This window comes from Narcine bancroftii, chromosome 1, assembly GCF_036971445.1.
Source record: "Narcine bancroftii isolate sNarBan1 chromosome 1, sNarBan1.hap1, whole genome shotgun sequence".
Classification (NCBI taxonomy): domain Eukaryota; kingdom Metazoa; phylum Chordata; class Chondrichthyes; order Torpediniformes; family Narcinidae; genus Narcine; species Narcine bancroftii.
In genome coordinates this window covers 327,957,370-327,975,042 of record NC_091469.1, presented here as the reverse complement: position 1 = coordinate 327,975,042, position 17,673 = coordinate 327,957,370, and positions in this window count along the sequence as shown.

Here is a 17,673-nt window from a genome sequence, read left to right as displayed (position 1 = left end):
CAGAACAGGTACCGAAAATGGTAAATTTAGACCAAACTGGATTTATCAAAAAAAGACGCACAATTTGTAAATTTATTAACTTAATTCATGCAGTAGAAGGAAATAAAGCACCGGCAGTAGCAGTTGCTTTAGACGCAGAAAAGGCCTTCGACAGAGTAGAATGGAATTACTTGTTCAAAGTATTGCAAAAATTCAGTTTACCGGAGAAGTATATTAATTGGATTAAAGCATTATATAAGGGACCGTTAGCGAAAGTGACAGTAAATGGACATGTATCAAAGCAATTTAACTTAAGCAGGTCAACGCGGCAGGGATGCCCACTATCACCATTATTGTTTGCGCTAGCTATAGAACCACTAGCAGAATCGATAAGAATAGATAATAATATAAAAGGAATAAAAATAAAAGACAGGGAATATAAAATCAGTCTATTTGCGGATGATGTGATAGTGTACTTAACAGAACCAGAACTATCAATAAAAGAACTATATAAGAAATTGAAGGAATATGGAGAAGTGTCAGGATACAAGATAAACGTAAATAAAAGTGAAGCAATGCCTATGAATAACGCGGATTTCTCAAAATTTAAGGAGGAATCCCCATTCAGATGGCAAATGCAGGCAATAAGATACCTAGGTGTGCAAATAAACAAAAATCTAGGCCAATTATATAAACTCAATTACAATCCACTAATGAAAAAATTACAGGACGATTTAGAGCATTGGAAAGAGCTACCACTAACACTGATAGGAAGGATAAACTGTATTAAAATGAACATTTTTCCAAGGATACTATACTTATTTCAGGCATTGCCAATACAACTGACAAAAAAATTCTTCAAAGAGTTAAAGAAAATAATAAGGAGATTTTTATGGAGAGGGGGGAAACCGAGGATAGCACTAGATAAATTAACAGAATGGTATAAACAAGGAGGCTTACAATTGCCAAACTTCAAAAATTATTATAGAGCCGCACAATTAAGGTACCTATCAGATTTTTATCAAACAAGGGAAAAACCAGACTGGACGAGACTAGAATTAGATAAAATAGGGGAAAAGATACCTGAACACATATTATATAAATGGGACGAAAAATTGGTACAACATAGAACTTCTCCAGTATTACACCATCTCCTCAATATATGGAAGAAGATTCATGTCGAAAGAAATAAAACAAATTATCAAATACCAAAACTAATATTGACGCAAAATAAGCTACTCCCTTTTACAATAGACAACCTTTCCTTTAGAAAATGGGGAAAAAAAGGGATTAAAAGAATAGAAAATTGTTTTTCAGGAAGTAGATTCTTATCCTTTGAACAAATGAGAGATAAGTACAATATAACTGGAGATACAGCGCTGGCATATTACCAACTGAGATCCTACTTGAAAGATAAATTAGGAAGCAATTTGAGTTTACCAGAGGGAAGTAACCTTGAATATGTGATTACAGATACAATGTTAATCAAAAGATTTATAACAAATATGTATATCAAACTGCAAGAAAAGGAGAATGAGGAAACAAATGGTAAAACTAAACAAAAGTGGGAACAAGATTTAAATATAAAGATAAAAAAGGAAACATGGGAGAAATTATGTTCTGGAACGATGAGAAATACAATAAATACGAGGCTGCGTATGATACAATATAATTGGTTACACAGACTATACATTACACCGCAAAAGTTAAATAAATGGGACCCAACAGTATCTGATAGATGTTTTCGATGTAAAAAAGAAAGGGGAACAACAATTCATGCAATCTGGACATGTGAGAGAGTAGAAAAATTTTGGGATGATCTCAATCAGATTTTAAATAAAATAACAGAAAACAATATACCAAAGAATCCAGAGATCTTTCTCCTAAGTAACATAAAAAATAAAGAATTTGGAATTGACTTGGAAGATGCACAAAAAAGATTTGTTAAGATAGCCCTAGCCGTAGCAAAAAAATGTATTATGTCAACCTGGAAATTGGAAGATAATTTGAAAATACAACAATGGTATATAGAAATGAATAAATGTATTCCATTAGAAAAAATAACATATAGTTTAAGAAATAATATTGAAATATTCGAACAAGTATGGGAGCCTTACATTAAATACAATAGCGAAAACCTACCGGGAACAAACATTACCTAAGTTGATGGAAGGAGAAGAAAAGAAAAGAAAAGGACTCAGTAGAATTTCTGGTGTATTTTTGTTGAATGACAACATTGTCTGACTGAATTAATGCAACCTAGATTGTATACCTAAAATGGAGGAGAGGGGGGGTGGGGGGGTGGCTTGGGAGGAGGGAGGGGGGGGAGAAAAAGTCACCGTAAATGTGTGAAAAAGAAAAAGTGTATATCATGGCTATTGTGATTTATGGTGTGAAAAAAAAATTTAAAAAAAAAGAATACTATCATGGCTATATGATCAAAAGCTGCGCTATTTATAAAATTCAAAGATCACAACATTCACGGCAACAGTGCTCAGAGATTGTAATGTATATGACAGCTCTATCTGTGAATATTAATGAGTGACCTTTGGACTGCTGCTCCTTAGGACAGGATTCTGGAATCAAGGACTTTTTTTGCACAAAAGAGCTGTTTAAGGGCAAGTTGCATACTGCATTGGTGTTTCCCATTGTTTTTCTCTGAGGGTCTCATTGGAGACCCCACAGCAGAACTTTAAGGTTTAGACCATGACTGGCTGATCATGGGAACCAGGTATCGGAGTTGGGATTTGAGAGGCTGCTGAGGGCAAGAAGGGTGGCCAAAGGGCCTCAGATGTGGAAGGCTTCTTGATCGTGTTGAAGGTTTGGATCTGTGTGGCTGCAGTAGCACTGGAAGTGAATCCACGGACACTCATTCGGCTCTTTTATAGTGAAATTTAGTGCATTGTAAAGACAAGTTTCCTCTGCCTTTAAAATGTTCCACTTACCTAAATAAAAGGTCCAAAGGTGGATTGGTGGGTCCAACATGATCTGGTTTCCCTCCACCAAGGGGGGTAGAGTTAGAGCTCTACTTCCTGTGTAAAAGGTTTGCTGCTGAAAGCGGCTCTAAACAGGAAGGTAAGATGATTGATGTCACACTCGTAGCCTGTCAGCCCACTGCACTGTCAGAGTGACTGGTGCACCTGTCTGGCTGTGCTCATCCATGGCACCCCACTCTCTCTCATGCCGCCCCACTCCCTCGAGTCTCTCCCCTGCCGTGCTCTCTCATGGCTTCTGCTCCCTCATGCCATCTCACTCCACTCTCTCACGCTGCCCACTCCTGACAGGGCTGTCAGGTAGTGGGGCGAAGGAGCTGTCGGGGGTGGAGCGGGGTGGTGTGATTGCTGTAGGGCTGATGGGGGGGGAAATGAGAGCAAGGGAGAAGGGAAAATGGAAGAGTTGGGGAGGGAGGGGAATGGAGAGGGAGGGGAATGGAAGAGGAAGAGAGCAGGGTGGTGGGGCTGTCAGACAGCGGGTCTTTCAGGCATTGGGGCAGCAGGGCTCAAGCAGTGGGGCTGTCAGATCGCTGGATGGTGGGGCCATCAGACAGCAGGGTGGCGGGGCTGTCAGACAGTGAGGTGGCGGTGCTGTCAGGCTATGGGATGGAGTGCTGTCAGGCCACAGGGTGGCGATGCTGTCAGGCCGCGTGGTGGCGGTGCTGTCAGGCAGCGGGCCCAGGGGCTGCTGGGACTGGCAGGCAGCAGGGCTGGGGGGGGGGCTGGCAGGCAGAGGGTGGTTGGGCAGGCAGGCAGAGGGTAGTGGAGCTGGCAGTGGGGTGGAGAGCTGGCAGTCAGCAGGGCTGTTGAAAGACGGCTGCTATTGTGCTACACATCCCGCCTCCTTTTGCCCTGGGAAGCTGACGCATTGCTCTGGATTATGTAAAAAGACTGCGCGATCTGCTTTCTCTATCCTCTGGATCAAAGGGAAATTCACCTTTTTAAAAAAAACGAGCAGGCGATAACACAACTTTTGTGCAGAAAAACCCCCATTGACTATTGACTTTTGCTTCTCTTTTTCTGGTACTGTAAGGGGCACCAGGCAACACTGATGGCCACTTTTATGGCAGGCACAGGTTAAAGCATATCATGTATGTTACATTTTTAATGTACTACGTGACAATAAAAAGAACCTTGAACATCACCATTGTTGAGAAGGAAAGAGAACCTTATTTTCTTGCACTGTGAGCCATTTCAGCCTGTTCATCCAGAAGCTTTCCTGAAAATTTTTGCGTCGCTTAGCAAAATGAACATTTAAAAATAACAGAAGGTTAGTCGTAAAAAAAAGCTATTTGGCCCAATTCAGCTCAGAGGATGCATGATGAGGTGCCTTGAGACACAATTTATAAGTCATGATGGCCTAACCAGACAGCTCATAAGTGAGAAAGTTGCTTGTGAGTTGTGGTCAGGATTAGCACATAAAAAGTCTTCCATAAGCCCACCTCATTATCATCTTAAATCAGAACTGGGTTGATACATATATTGGAGCCTGGTTTCCTATATCTCCCCACAGTCGCATCTGTTCTCAGTTCAGCTATTATATCCACAAAGCACAGGATATATTTTGCAGTGATAATGCGGCCATGACAAAGATATTACTTTACAATACCTTGGAGGCTAAATTGGATAAGGCTGGAAAACATGCACTGGAATTATAAAACACAATTAACTAAGGAACCCAGTGTAGAAAACACACAAAATACATGGATCTTGTCTCATTATTATGATATCAGTATCCAGTTGGCACAATCTATACTTTTAGCACACGTCCACAGGGTCTAACTTTGTGAAAAATTAGGGCCAGTTAAAGCTAAAACTGTACCTGTCCATTTTAAGGGGGGAGGAACTCTACCTGGAACTGGTGTGGAAAACACCATTCATTTGGGCAAGTTGGTGGGAGATATGAAGAGAACAGAGGAGAATCAGAAACCAAATTTATTGTCATGAACATGTCACAAAATTCAATGCTTTGCAACAGCATTACAAGTACAAGCTATAAATTACATTTTTTTTAAATAGTACAATAAAAAAGAGAAAGTGACATAGTGTCTGTGGTTCATTGTCCATTCAGAAATCTGATGGTGGTGGGGAAGAAGCTGTCCTTGTGGCACTGGGGGTTCATCTTCAGGGACCTGTATGTACATCCTTCCTGATGGTAGCAGTGAGGGTCCTTCAGATTTCAGATCAATTGTCAGAGTATATTCTTGACATCACATACAACCCTGAGAATCTTTGGCTCATGGGCAAGGCAGAATTATCAATTACTTGAAGTGCAAAGAAAAACTGTACACAATGTGTACAAATAAAGAACTGTAAACAGATAACGAATTGTTGTGTGTGTGGAGTAAATGTGGCACCAATACATATCTGGAATGTGTGTATTACAGGTGGTCATGTATCCACCCTGTCTGAAACTTATTCGGATGTCACATCACCTGTCAATCAAGGTTGGACTCCAGCCATCCATTAGTGAACACGTTGCCATTGGCTAATTTAAATCATCTAGGGTTATTATTGGTAAGAAGCACAGATTAGCACTATATATAAACACCAACAGACAGCACATTCTTTCTCTCTGCCTCATCGTCCAAGCCCCAGACATCGCTGGAAGGGTTGCGGGTAAGGTGTGCACTACACTGAAGCTGAGCAGTAGTATTGTGATAGATCAATACCTGCAGAGAGCCACACCTCTGTTTGTACAGGGAACAGAGTGTGTGCAAGAATCCCTGTTTGTAGTGTATGTATTCAAGTGTATGAGCGTGTCAAATATAGGTTCACTATAGTTGGAGTCCAACCTAGATCTGAGATGAATGTTTATATTGTTGCTTAAGTGAAATAGTAATCAAGTAATGTTTGACATTCTCCCATTTGTCCCCTATGTTTTAATTAAAATTATGTGTGATTGTTACACTTGTTCCAGACTCATCTCTCTGTGAATCCACTGAACCTGATACTCTCCCAACATGACTCAAATGTAAACAAGCTAACTGCATTGCAGAGAGAATTTCCAAAAAATCAATAGTGCACAAGTAAGAGTCCTTAAATGAGCCATGATTGAGTTTGTTGTTGAGGAGTCTGAAGGTGGAGGGGTAGTACCTGTTCCTGATCCTGGAGGGGTGAGTCTTGTGGCACCAATACCTCTTACCTGATGGCAGCAGTGAGATCCTTGATGGTTGCTGCTGTTCTCTAATAGCAGCATTCCCTGTAGATGTTCTTGATAGTGGGGAAGATTTTGCCTGTGATGTCCTGGGCTGTATGCATTACCTTTAAGCTCAAAGGTATTGACTGTGATGCAGCCAGTCAGCACACTTTCCACCACACAAGAAATTTGCCAGAGTTTCTGGAGTCATACCAAATCTACGCAAACTCCAAAATAGAGATGCTGATGTCCTTTCTTCACAATGCCATTAGTGTGTTGGGTCAAAATAGTGACTCCAAAGAACATAAATTTTTTCACACTCTCCATTTCTGCTGCCCTGATGATCACTGGATCCATATGCCTCTGTTTTGTATTTTTGAAATGAACAATCAGCTCCTTGGTTTTGGTGACATTGAATTGTTGTTGATGCACCATTCAGCCAAGTTTTCAATCTCCCTCCTGTATGCTGACTTGTCGCCTTTCTTTATTCAACCCACTATTGTGGCTTCATCGGCAAATTTGTAGATGGAGTTATTGTTGTACCAAGCTACAAAGGTGTAAAGTGAGTAGCGCAGGGAGCTAAGAACGCAGCCCTCTTGTGCTGTGGTACTGATGGAGATTATGGAGGAGATGTTCATACCAATCCTCGTTGATTGTAGTTTGGAGGCGAGGAAATCCATGATCCAATTACACAGTGGGGTGTTGAGTCCCAGTTCTTGGAGTTTGCTGATCAGTTTTGAGGGGATGATGGTGCTAAATGCCAAACTGTAGTTGATAAAAAGCAACCCGATGAATGTGTAGAGCCAGTGACTTGGCATCCACCATAGACCTATTGTAACGATAGACAAACTGGAATATATCCCTGTCACTGCTCAGACTCAACACCAGTCTTTGAAAACACTTCATCACTGTTGCTACTGGTTGACAGTCATTATGGTAGATTACTACGCTCTTCTTGGGCACTGGCATGATTGAGGCCTGCTTGAAACAGGTAGGTATCACCCCCTGCCAGAGTGAGATTTTGAAAATATCCATGAATACATTGCTCAGTTGGTCAGCACAGATTTTTAATGCTCAGCCAGGTCCTTGATGATAAAGGATGCTTTCTTGAGACACCGCCTCTTGCAGATGTCATTGATGGAGTGAAGACTGATGCCCATGATGGCGATGGCCAAGTTCACAACTCTCTTGGCCTTTTCTTTTCCTGTGCATTGACACCTCCATATCAGACGGTAATGCAACCAGTCAGAATGCTCTCCACAGTACACCTTTAGAAATTTGCAAGAGCTTTTGGTGACAGACCAAATCTTCTAAACTGCTCAGGAAAGATAGCCGCTGAATACAGAATTAAACTTACTCATCTTATTATTATTTCTTTTGCTATATTACAACAGCCAGGTCATAAAACATGCCATTAACTGATGACCTTCAATCATTCCAATTGATCTTTGTAATTTACAACCCTGTGATCTTTTCGAGTCTCCTCCAAATATATCCATTGCTCTTATTTGTGTTGAGTTTCTGCTGCATAACTCTTTCGTAAATATATAACGACTTTCACTGATAGACTCCAATAAATTCACTTATGTATTCCAACACACATGTTCAAAGAGAGTTTTTTTTTGGTCAGATATACAAGTACAAGCTGCAGCCGAAATGGGACAGAAGGTACACCAACTACAATAGTACAAAGTTAAATTTACGATTAAAGGTTCCTTTTATTGACGCTTACTAATACATATTGTTAAAATATAACATACATGATATACTTCAACTTTTATCTGCCATAAGGCAAACAAAGAGTTGCCATGAATATTGCCTGGCACCCCTAACAAGAAGAGAAAGAAAAGCAAAAGAGAGGCCCTTCAGAGACACTGTGTCTGTGACTTGGCCTCCAGCACTCTCACAGCCTCTGCAGCAGTACAGACTCCTGTTCAAACCATTGGCAGCCCGAGCTCCAGATCCAAACCCCCGATACAATCAAGAAACCTTCATAGCCCGAAGCCCTTTGGGAGCCATTTTCACCCTTAGCACGTTCTCCAGTCTCGGATCCAGTACCTGGTTCTCATGAGCCAGACTCCAGCAGCCCGCAGTCAGTCTGGATCCTTCAACTCGAGTCGCCAGCAGCCTGTGAGGTTCCTGCAGCTTCTGAGCTCCTCGCTGGTCCGCTGTCATGGCAGAGCTGGCATCACAAAAGATCTAATTGGGGGGAATTCGGATGACCAGGGAGTGGGTGCAATACTTACCATGGTCCTCCATAGCATGTGGAGATGAAACCACGTGATTCATTTTGGTGCCCCCTCTGATGGCATTACCCAGTAAGGTCTGCAATCCCCTCGTGACACTAGTGGGGGGTGGGGGGGCATGGCCCATGGATGCCATCCCATGATGCGAGCCTGTCATGGTCACCTTCCCTGTAGGTTGTCTCCCATGCTTCTCCCTCTTAACAGAGACTGTTCTCCCCTTTTCTGGTGCCCTGTGCCTGTCCACTGCTCCCTCCAGAGTCTGCAACTCCTATTGGTATGCTGATCAGCAGAAGTGTCACCATCTTGGGCTCACACCTCTGTGGTTGCAGGATATTAAATGAAACACCTAATCTCCTTTAAAAGGTCACTTAAAGCCTATATGGAACAGCCAGCATCAGGACCAGGATGTAGGACTCTGTGCAACAATGCTGTGTCTCCACAACCTGCTCTCTACAAGACTGAAAAAGAGATAGAAGGATTCCAAAGGATAGAAAAATAAATATGCACGTTCACTGATACTCTCACTTCTTTTGCAGAAGATGGTACTTGCACAGCTCCAGCATCAACAGTGTGCTGGAGTCACATCTCTCCATTCATGGGTCCAATGACACTGGAGCAAAGGATGGCACAGTATTTATCAAAACTTAATCATTGCTCTTCCTTTCCAATTTCTACTTCTCCAGTTACAGTTATTTTTGCTTGGCAAGTTCAGGTCACCCAAGCTTACACATGTTATTTATAAATACCCTTGCCTTGACCCTGTCGTTGGTGCCTTGACCCTGTCATTGGTGCTTTGACCCTATCGTTGGTGGCCTTACCCTATCGTTGGTGGACTGGAACTCTCATCTGACCAAGTGACCGAGTTTAGCAAGGAGACAATAAAGGAGAAAAGAGCCCATCACCTGATCCAATGCTCACAACCACCAGCTCCTTTCTTACTGAAGAAGGCATATTGGATGTACGGCCTTTAGCTGATGGAGACATTGAGTTCATGGTCTACAGTTAGGGGTGGAGAAAGGGATGGTATGTTGCCAACTCTTGGTTAAGTGAAGTTACACACAATTCCTACTCCAGAGGACCTTAAACAGATCAGAGATGGGGCAGCCATAATAGCAGAGGCTTTGGGAAAATTCTAATGAACTAGCAAAGAGCATGGACCAGTCCAACTCCAAACATCTCTGGGCTTCGCCCTGAGATGAGAGTCTGACCTTCTCACCATGGAACTAATAATCAACTCCACTTCCAAACCCAAGCACCATGCAGAGCCTAATGACCTGTCCTGTTAAAAAATAAGTAAGGAAATATCATATTTTGTTCAAATGCAAGCAAGGCGAATTCCACAGATATTATTCAGGTTTCCAAAGCCTTTGAACCCAACAATGCTTTATATTCTGGGTTTTTTTTATAAACAGATATATGTTATCATGAGTGTTTTTTTTATGGGAAGGTGATGGTTTACGTGGATACGAGTTTGATTGCACCATTACCAAGGAAGGTAAGGCTGCAGAATGCTGGGCTACATTGTTTCATTTTGTTGAAAAACAGAATAAATGTCTTGATTTCTTATTGTTAATAACAGAGAACATAAAACATCACAGCACTGTGCAGGCCCTTTGGCCTACAAATTTGTTCCAGCTGATATAAACCGGCTCATAAAACTAAACCCTTCAAACTTCATAGCTCTCTATTTCTCTTTGTCCATGTACCTGTCTAAGTCTCTTAAATGCCCCAATTGTTCCAACCTCCACCACCATCCCTGGCAACACATACCAGACCCACACAACTCACTGTGTAAAAAAAGCTAAACCTGCTGTCTCCTCTAAACTTTCCTCCCCTCACCTGTACAGATGTAACAGCTCCCCCGCACCCTCCTAAATATACTTCATACAAATAATTTGTAAATATATATTAAAGTATATGTCACCATTCACAATAAGAGGGAATGTTATGTCTTCTGTTACTTGAGATGCTTCTTAAATAACTTAGAGATGCAAGATTCAAATAACAGAAAAGATTTTACTTACTGATGTCTTTCACAGGACAATTCACATTCTCATATATACATATACAGACGCCCCATGGTGGTGCTCTACAGTTACTACAATGAGAAGGATGGATTCTTATACGATTACAAAATAGTTCACATAATCCTGACTATGTTACACAGCTAACTTTTCACACAGAGGTTCAATAAAATGGCTAAAACATAGGCATCAATGCAAAATCCATTGTCAGAGAGCATCAATAAGCAGAAGTGCATCAAATATGGCCAAAAATACAAAAGAACAGTAAGATAAATCACATTTAGCATGCAAAAATGGGAGAGATCGCATGGAATAATTTGACTGTGGAGTATCACGCTGAGTGAATTTATCCTCTATTTTGGTTTAAAGACTAAATGCATGTGTAAATGCAGTGCAGAGAATGGAGCAAGTGGTAGCACAGCAGAAACCCGTGAATACAAAAAGGAAGCAATGGGAATGTTTGGGGAAGGTTCAAATGGACCTCAGGTTTGTAAATGACGAAGATCAATTGGAATGAATGAAGGTGTCAATTAATGAGATGTTTTATGACTTGACTGTATTATGTTAACATATCAAAAGAAATAATAAGGAGTTAATTTAATTATGTACTCAGTGCCTATACTTCATGAGGAGTTTGAGGAGATTTGGTATGTCACCAGAGTCTTGCAGATTTCTACAGGGCCACTGCAGAGGGCATCCTGGTAGCATCACTGTCTAGTATGGAGGTGCCAATGCACAGGACAGGAACTGGGTACAGAGGGTTGTGAATTCAGCCTGCACCATCATGGGCATCAGTCTTCATTCCACTAAGGATATTAACAAGAGGAAGAGTCTCAAGGACGGTCACCACCCGGACCATCCCCTCTTCTCACTGCCATCATCAGGAAGGAGGTACAGGAGCCTCAAGGCGAACACCCAATGGTACAAAAACTGCTCCTATCCCTTCGTCATGAGATTTTTGAATAGACAATAAACCACAAACGCAACCTTATGTTTTCTCTTCTTTTGCACTAATTTATTTTTTATGTAACATAGCAATTTTTGTACCTGTGATACTGCTGCAGAACAACAAATTTTGCGACGTGTTCATGATAATAAATTCTGATACTAAATGAGAAAAATGTCATGTTACATATATTAAGGCACTATTTAGAAGAGGAAAGACCTGAAATGGAAGGTAGGAATCATTTCTTCCTGGTGTAGAGCTCTCACTTCACTGGGAGTTATGCTCACCAGTGCAACATTGGAATCTTCACATGGATCTCCACATTGGCTTGTGCTGAGGATTTTCTAATTATCCTTTCACTTCTACTATCCCACCCATCTTATCCCTGTGTGCATTTCTCATAATTGAGTTTTCAAGATTCCTTTATTGTCATGTAATAGTACAGAACATGCAATATTACACAAAACTGCCTTCTGCCTGCCAAAAGGCAGAAAAAGAATCGCCATTAGTGTTGCCCCTTACAGGCCCCTTACCTGCAACCCCTTACAGGTTTAAGATGTCACCTTACAGTGGCTAGTTTTTGCATGCAGCTCCAAAGGGAATGATCGAATATTCTTGTTCCAGAACTATTAAAAGTCAACCACAGAACCAAAACCATAAAATCAAACTTACCTGTGAATACGGATGTCCTAATATCGCTAGTAAACCAAGGAATTGGCATTCTCCATCAGACCGCGGGATCTTTAAACAACCAACATTTAGACAGGTTCAACAGAGTGGGAGCTTTAAACAGTGATAGGGCCATTTAAAACTTCGTGGGAGTTGCAAATGGCAGATGCTCAGTCCATTTAAACATCATGGGAGATTTAAAGGAACATCGCATAGACCATTTAAACACCGCGGGAATTACCAGCAGCTAACCCAGAGGCTATAAAGAAAACTTGACCACGTAGATGCGGGGGGGGGGGGGGGGGGGGGCTACAGGTTAAACTGAGACGCTGGGCGGTTAAGCTTCTGCTCCTTACCATCCTCCTGGACAATGTACAATCCGTGGAGAAGAAACTCAATGAACTCTGAGCAAGACTACAACATCAGAGGGACATCAGGGTGTATGGTGCTTTTCAGAATCATGATTAAATGAGAACATTTACAATGGGCTACAGCCCACTGGCTACACTCTACACCGCACTGACTGGACAGCAGCATCAGGAAAAACCAAGGGAGGTGGCGTTTGTGTCATCATCAATTCATAGTGGTGCACAAACGTGATGGCCATGTCCCAATCCAGCTCCCCTGACCTGGAACATCTGATGATCAAGTGTTGCCCATTCTACCTGGTGAGGGAATTCACGACCATCATCCTGGTCACAGTGTACATTCCACCACAGGCTAATATTAGGTTAGCAATGGATGGATTGAGCACTGTGTTGAGCAGCCACAAGACTTCTGATGTTTTCCTGATCATTGTAGGGGACTTCAACAAGAAGACTCTAACAAACTACCACCAACACATCACATGAAAGACCAGAGGAGCCAATACACTCGATCACTGCTTCACCACTATGAAGAACACCTACTGAGCCATACCACAACCCCACTTTGGCAAGTCTGATCACCTGGCCGTACAAGTAGAGACTGAGGCCCACAGCACCAGTGGTGAAGACAGTGAAAGTATGATCAAGGAAAGCAGAGAAGTGTCTGCAAAACTGCTTGGAATCGGTGGACTGGACCTTATTCATCCTTTGACTTGAATGAATATGTAACATGAGTCACCAACTTCATCAAGACCTGCATGGACTAGTGCAATGGTTTTCAAACTGCCCCCCAAAACTCACACACCACCTTAAGCAATCCCTTGCTAATAACAAAGTACAACGGCATAGGGATTGCTTAAGTTGGTATGTGAGTGGAAAGAAAAAGGTTGAAAACCACTGGTTTAATCGTACCTAATTGACTCATTATGTGCACAGTTTCATAGCTTCAAAGGAAATGGGCCAATGACCATTTTTCTCAAGCAAAATATTTCAGTAGCAATTGGGTCTAGTGCAGTGATTCTCAACCTTCCCTTCCCACTCACATCCCACCTTACATAATCCCTTACCAATCACAGGGCACTTATGGCATATGGAATGCTTAAAATGGATTGTGAGTTTATGAGGGGAAGTTTGAAAACCACTTGACTAGTGTGTGGCCACGTGCACCTATTGGGTGTTCCCCAACCAGAAGCCTTGGATGAATCAGAAGATTTCCAACCTGCTGAGGGGTGAGATCAATACCATTTAAGGCTGGGGATCCAGATCTCTACAAGAATTCCAGATTCAACCTCCGGAAGGCTACCTCTGAAACAAAGTGGCAATTCCAGAAGAAGCTAGAGACAGAGACAGAGATACATGCCAGCTATGGCAGGGTGTACAGGCCATTGCCTTCATCAACTACAGCTCAGACTTCAACACCATTATTTCCTCAATGCTGGTCAAGAAGCTCCAATCTCTGGGCCTCTGCAACTGGGACTTAGACTTAATCAGATAAACACAGTCAGCATGAATTGGAAACAACGTCTCCATCTTACTAACTAATAACACAGACACACCTCAAGGATGCGTCCTTAACTCACTGCTCTACTTGTTATACCTCCATGACTGTGTCTCCAGGCACAATTCCAATGCCATCTACAAGTTTTCCCATGACACCACAGTTGGCAGCAGAATCACAAATGCAATGAGGAAGTATCCAGGAGGGAGATAGATCAGCCACACCAACAACCTTTTGCTCAATGTCAGCAAAACAAAGGAGACGATTGAGGACTTCAGGAGGAAATCAGGGGAACGTGACCCAGTCCTCATCAAGGGCTCAGTAGAGGAAAGGGTCAAGAACTTTAAATTCCTGGGTGTCAACATCTCCCAGGATATCACGAAGAAGGGTCATCAATGGCTCTACCTTTTGAGGAGATTTGGTATGTCACCAAAGAGTCTGGAAAACTTCTACAGGTGTACTGTTGAGAGCATTCTGGCTAGTTGTATCACTGTCTGGTACAGAGGTGGCAACACTCAGGACAAGAAAAACCTCCAGAGGTTTGTTGACTCAGCCAGCAACATCCAACGCACCAGACTTCAGCTCCATCGAGGACATCTTTAAGAGGCGGTGTCTTACAAAAGCAGCCTCTATCCTCAAGGACCCTCACCTGCCCAGCCATGCCCCCTTCACTCTGCTACCATCAGGGAAAAGGGCACAGGAGCACAAAGACAAGCTCTCAGCTTCTTCACCGCTGCCATCAGATTCCTGAATAATCAATGAACCAAAGCGCTTCCTTACTTTGAGTTTTCGTGCACAATTTTTATTTATTTTTGTAAGGTTTTTTTTATAAATGTCTGCACTATGATATGCCACCGCATAACAAGGAATTTCATGACTTGTTCATGACAATAAATTTTGGTTCTGATTCTGATTACAATACAAGAGAAAAAGAGCAAAAAAGAGTCTCTTCAGAGTCAAGGGGTGTCTGTAGATTCACCTCCAGCATTCCCGCAGCTTCTTCAGCCATACAGACTCCAGTTTAATCCATTGGAAACCCTAGCTCCAGATCCAAACATCTGTCACAATCAGGAAGCCTTCAGAGCCTGAGGCTATTCAGGAACCCTTTTTGCCCTCAGTTCCCTCTTGAATCCAAGCTCTGATACCTGGTTCCCATGAATCAATCTCCAGCAGCCCACAACCTGTATGGGTCCCCTGACTGCATGTCGCCTGCAGCCTGTGTGGGTCCCTCAGCCGCTTAGCTCCCCACTGATCTACTGCTATGATCACCGTTCTATAGGGCCATCTCCTCTGCTTCGTCTAATAATCGAGGATTCTCCCAGATTCTGGTGCCGTACGCCTTTCTCTGCTCCCCCGGAGTGTGCAACTCCTTGTGGCTGCTGCTGAGTACAGGCACCATCATCTTGGGCACAGATCTGAGGATGAAGGATTTTAGCTTAAAAACAACGTTAGCTCCTCTATTAGGGCCATCGGCATTAGGACTGGGTGGTTGAATCCTTCAGAGCAGGGCTGTGTCTTCCTCCCCGCTCTCCCCAGGTCCACACCAGTGGCAGTGCTACCATTATAGCAGCTCCAGCAGCACCACAATTTTTACTAACACTTATAAATGTCATTCTCTTGGCAAGGAGGTAAAACACAGTGCACATCGTGACTGAAATTATGGTGATATGTAATTACACCACTAGGTCACCAGGGGTCATCCCGGTGACCTTGTATATAAAGCAGTCCAGAGCTACAGTCTAGCCTTCCAGGTTTGTCTTGCAGAGAGACAAAACCTCTTAGTGTACATATTAGTTTATTAAATTGTACTGACAATAACCACACCAGCAGTGTGAGTATAAGACAGCTTTAATAAACTAATATGTACACAAAGAGGTTTTGTCTCTCTGCAAGACAAACCTGGAAGGCTAGACTGTAGCTCTGGACTGCTTTATATACAAGGTCACCGGGATGACCCCTGGTGACCTAGTGGTGTAATTACATATCACCACAGAAGTAAAAGCACACAATGCTGGAGAGACTCAGCAGGTCAAACAGAGATACATAATTGATGTTTCGGGCAAGGAGTGTCTCCCCACCTCAAGGCCATATTAAAATTAGAATCTCCTACAATATTAAAAAATAAACCATGGGAATTTGTAGAATAGGTCTCTGTCCCACCTCCCCTGTAATTTGTTTGAGAGCCTCCCCCACTCAGGCGCTGAATGAAAAAGGAACATTACACATCATCCAGAGACAAGCATTTAAATACTCCAATGACTCTTCAGATAATTCCTTCCATACAGTAAATCTATATTTCTGGGACTCTGTTGTTGCCTTTAATAATTTTTTTTAAATTTAGACATTCAACATGGTTATAGCCCATTTCGGCTCACGAGTCCGCACCACCAAATTTACACCCCATTAACCTACACCCCAGGTATATTTTTGAAGGGTGGGAGGAAACCGGACCCCCCCCAGGGAAAAACACGGGGAGAACATACAAACTCTACCTTGCAGGATTCAAACCCCAGTCCTGGCCTGATTGCTAGCGCTACATTAACTGTGCCGCCTTTATTATGGAACATAATAGGTGTGTGATCAGGCAATTTCTCAATTAAGGAGAATTACATTTTTTAAATGTGATAAGTCTGTACATCAGAAACAAAAATTATGATGCTGTGCCAAATGTTTAACTGGTTCATTGTCCTTCAGCTATCCTCTTCCACTGTCTAGTTTGGGCTATCTATAATTCCAATTCCACATTATGCACTAGCTCTACGGTGGAAATATGGAAAAGTGTTAAGTGTGTGAGAGGCCAATAGTAAGTACAATTTGGAGTCCTGCTTGATGGGGATCGTGGTTGTGGTTGATGGGGTGAACATGTGATGCAGTTGTTGAGAACTTTTTTTCTTTTTCTTTGGCTTGGCTTCACGGACGAAGATTTATGGAGGGGTAATGTCCACGTCAGCTGCAGGCTCATTTGTGGCTGACAAGTCCGATGCGGGACAGGCAGACACGGTTGCAGCGGTTGCAGGGGAAAATTGATTGGTTGGGGTTGGGAGTTGGGTTTTTCCTCCTTTGTCTTTTGTCAGTGAGGTGGGCTCTGCGGTCTTCTTCAAAGGAGGTTGCTGCCCGCCGAACTGTGAGGTGCCAAGATGCACGGTTTGAGGCGATATCAGCCCACTGGGGGTGGTCAATGTGGCAGGCACCAAGAGATTTCTTTAGGGAGTCCTTGTAACTCTTCTTTGGTGCACCTCTGTCACGGTGGCCAGTGGAGAGCTCGCCATATAACACGATCTTGGGAAGGTGATGGTCCTCTATTCTGGAGACGTGACCTACCCAGCGCAGTTGGATCTTCAGCAGCGTGGACTCGATGCTGTCGGCCTCTGCCATCTTGAGTACTTTGATGTTAGGGATGAAGTCGCTCCAATGAATGTTGAGGATGGAGCGGAGACAACGCTGGTGGAAGCGTTCTAGGAGCCGTAGGTGATGCCAGTAGAGGACCCATGATTCAGAGCTGAACAGGAGTGTGGGTATGACAACGGCTCTGTATACGCTAATCTTTGTGAGGTTTTTCATTTGGCTGTTTTTCCAGACTCTTTTGTGTAGTATTCCAAAGGCGCTATTTGCCTTGGCGAGTCTGTTGTCTATCTCGTTGACGATCCTTGCATCTGATGAAATGGTGCAGCCGAGATAGGTAAACTGGTTGACCGTTTTGAGTTTTGTGTGCCCGATGGAGATGTGGGGGGGGCTGGTAGTCATGGTGGGGAGCTGGCTGATGGAGGTCCTCAGTTTTTTTCAGGCTGACTTCCAGGCCAAACATTTTGGCAGT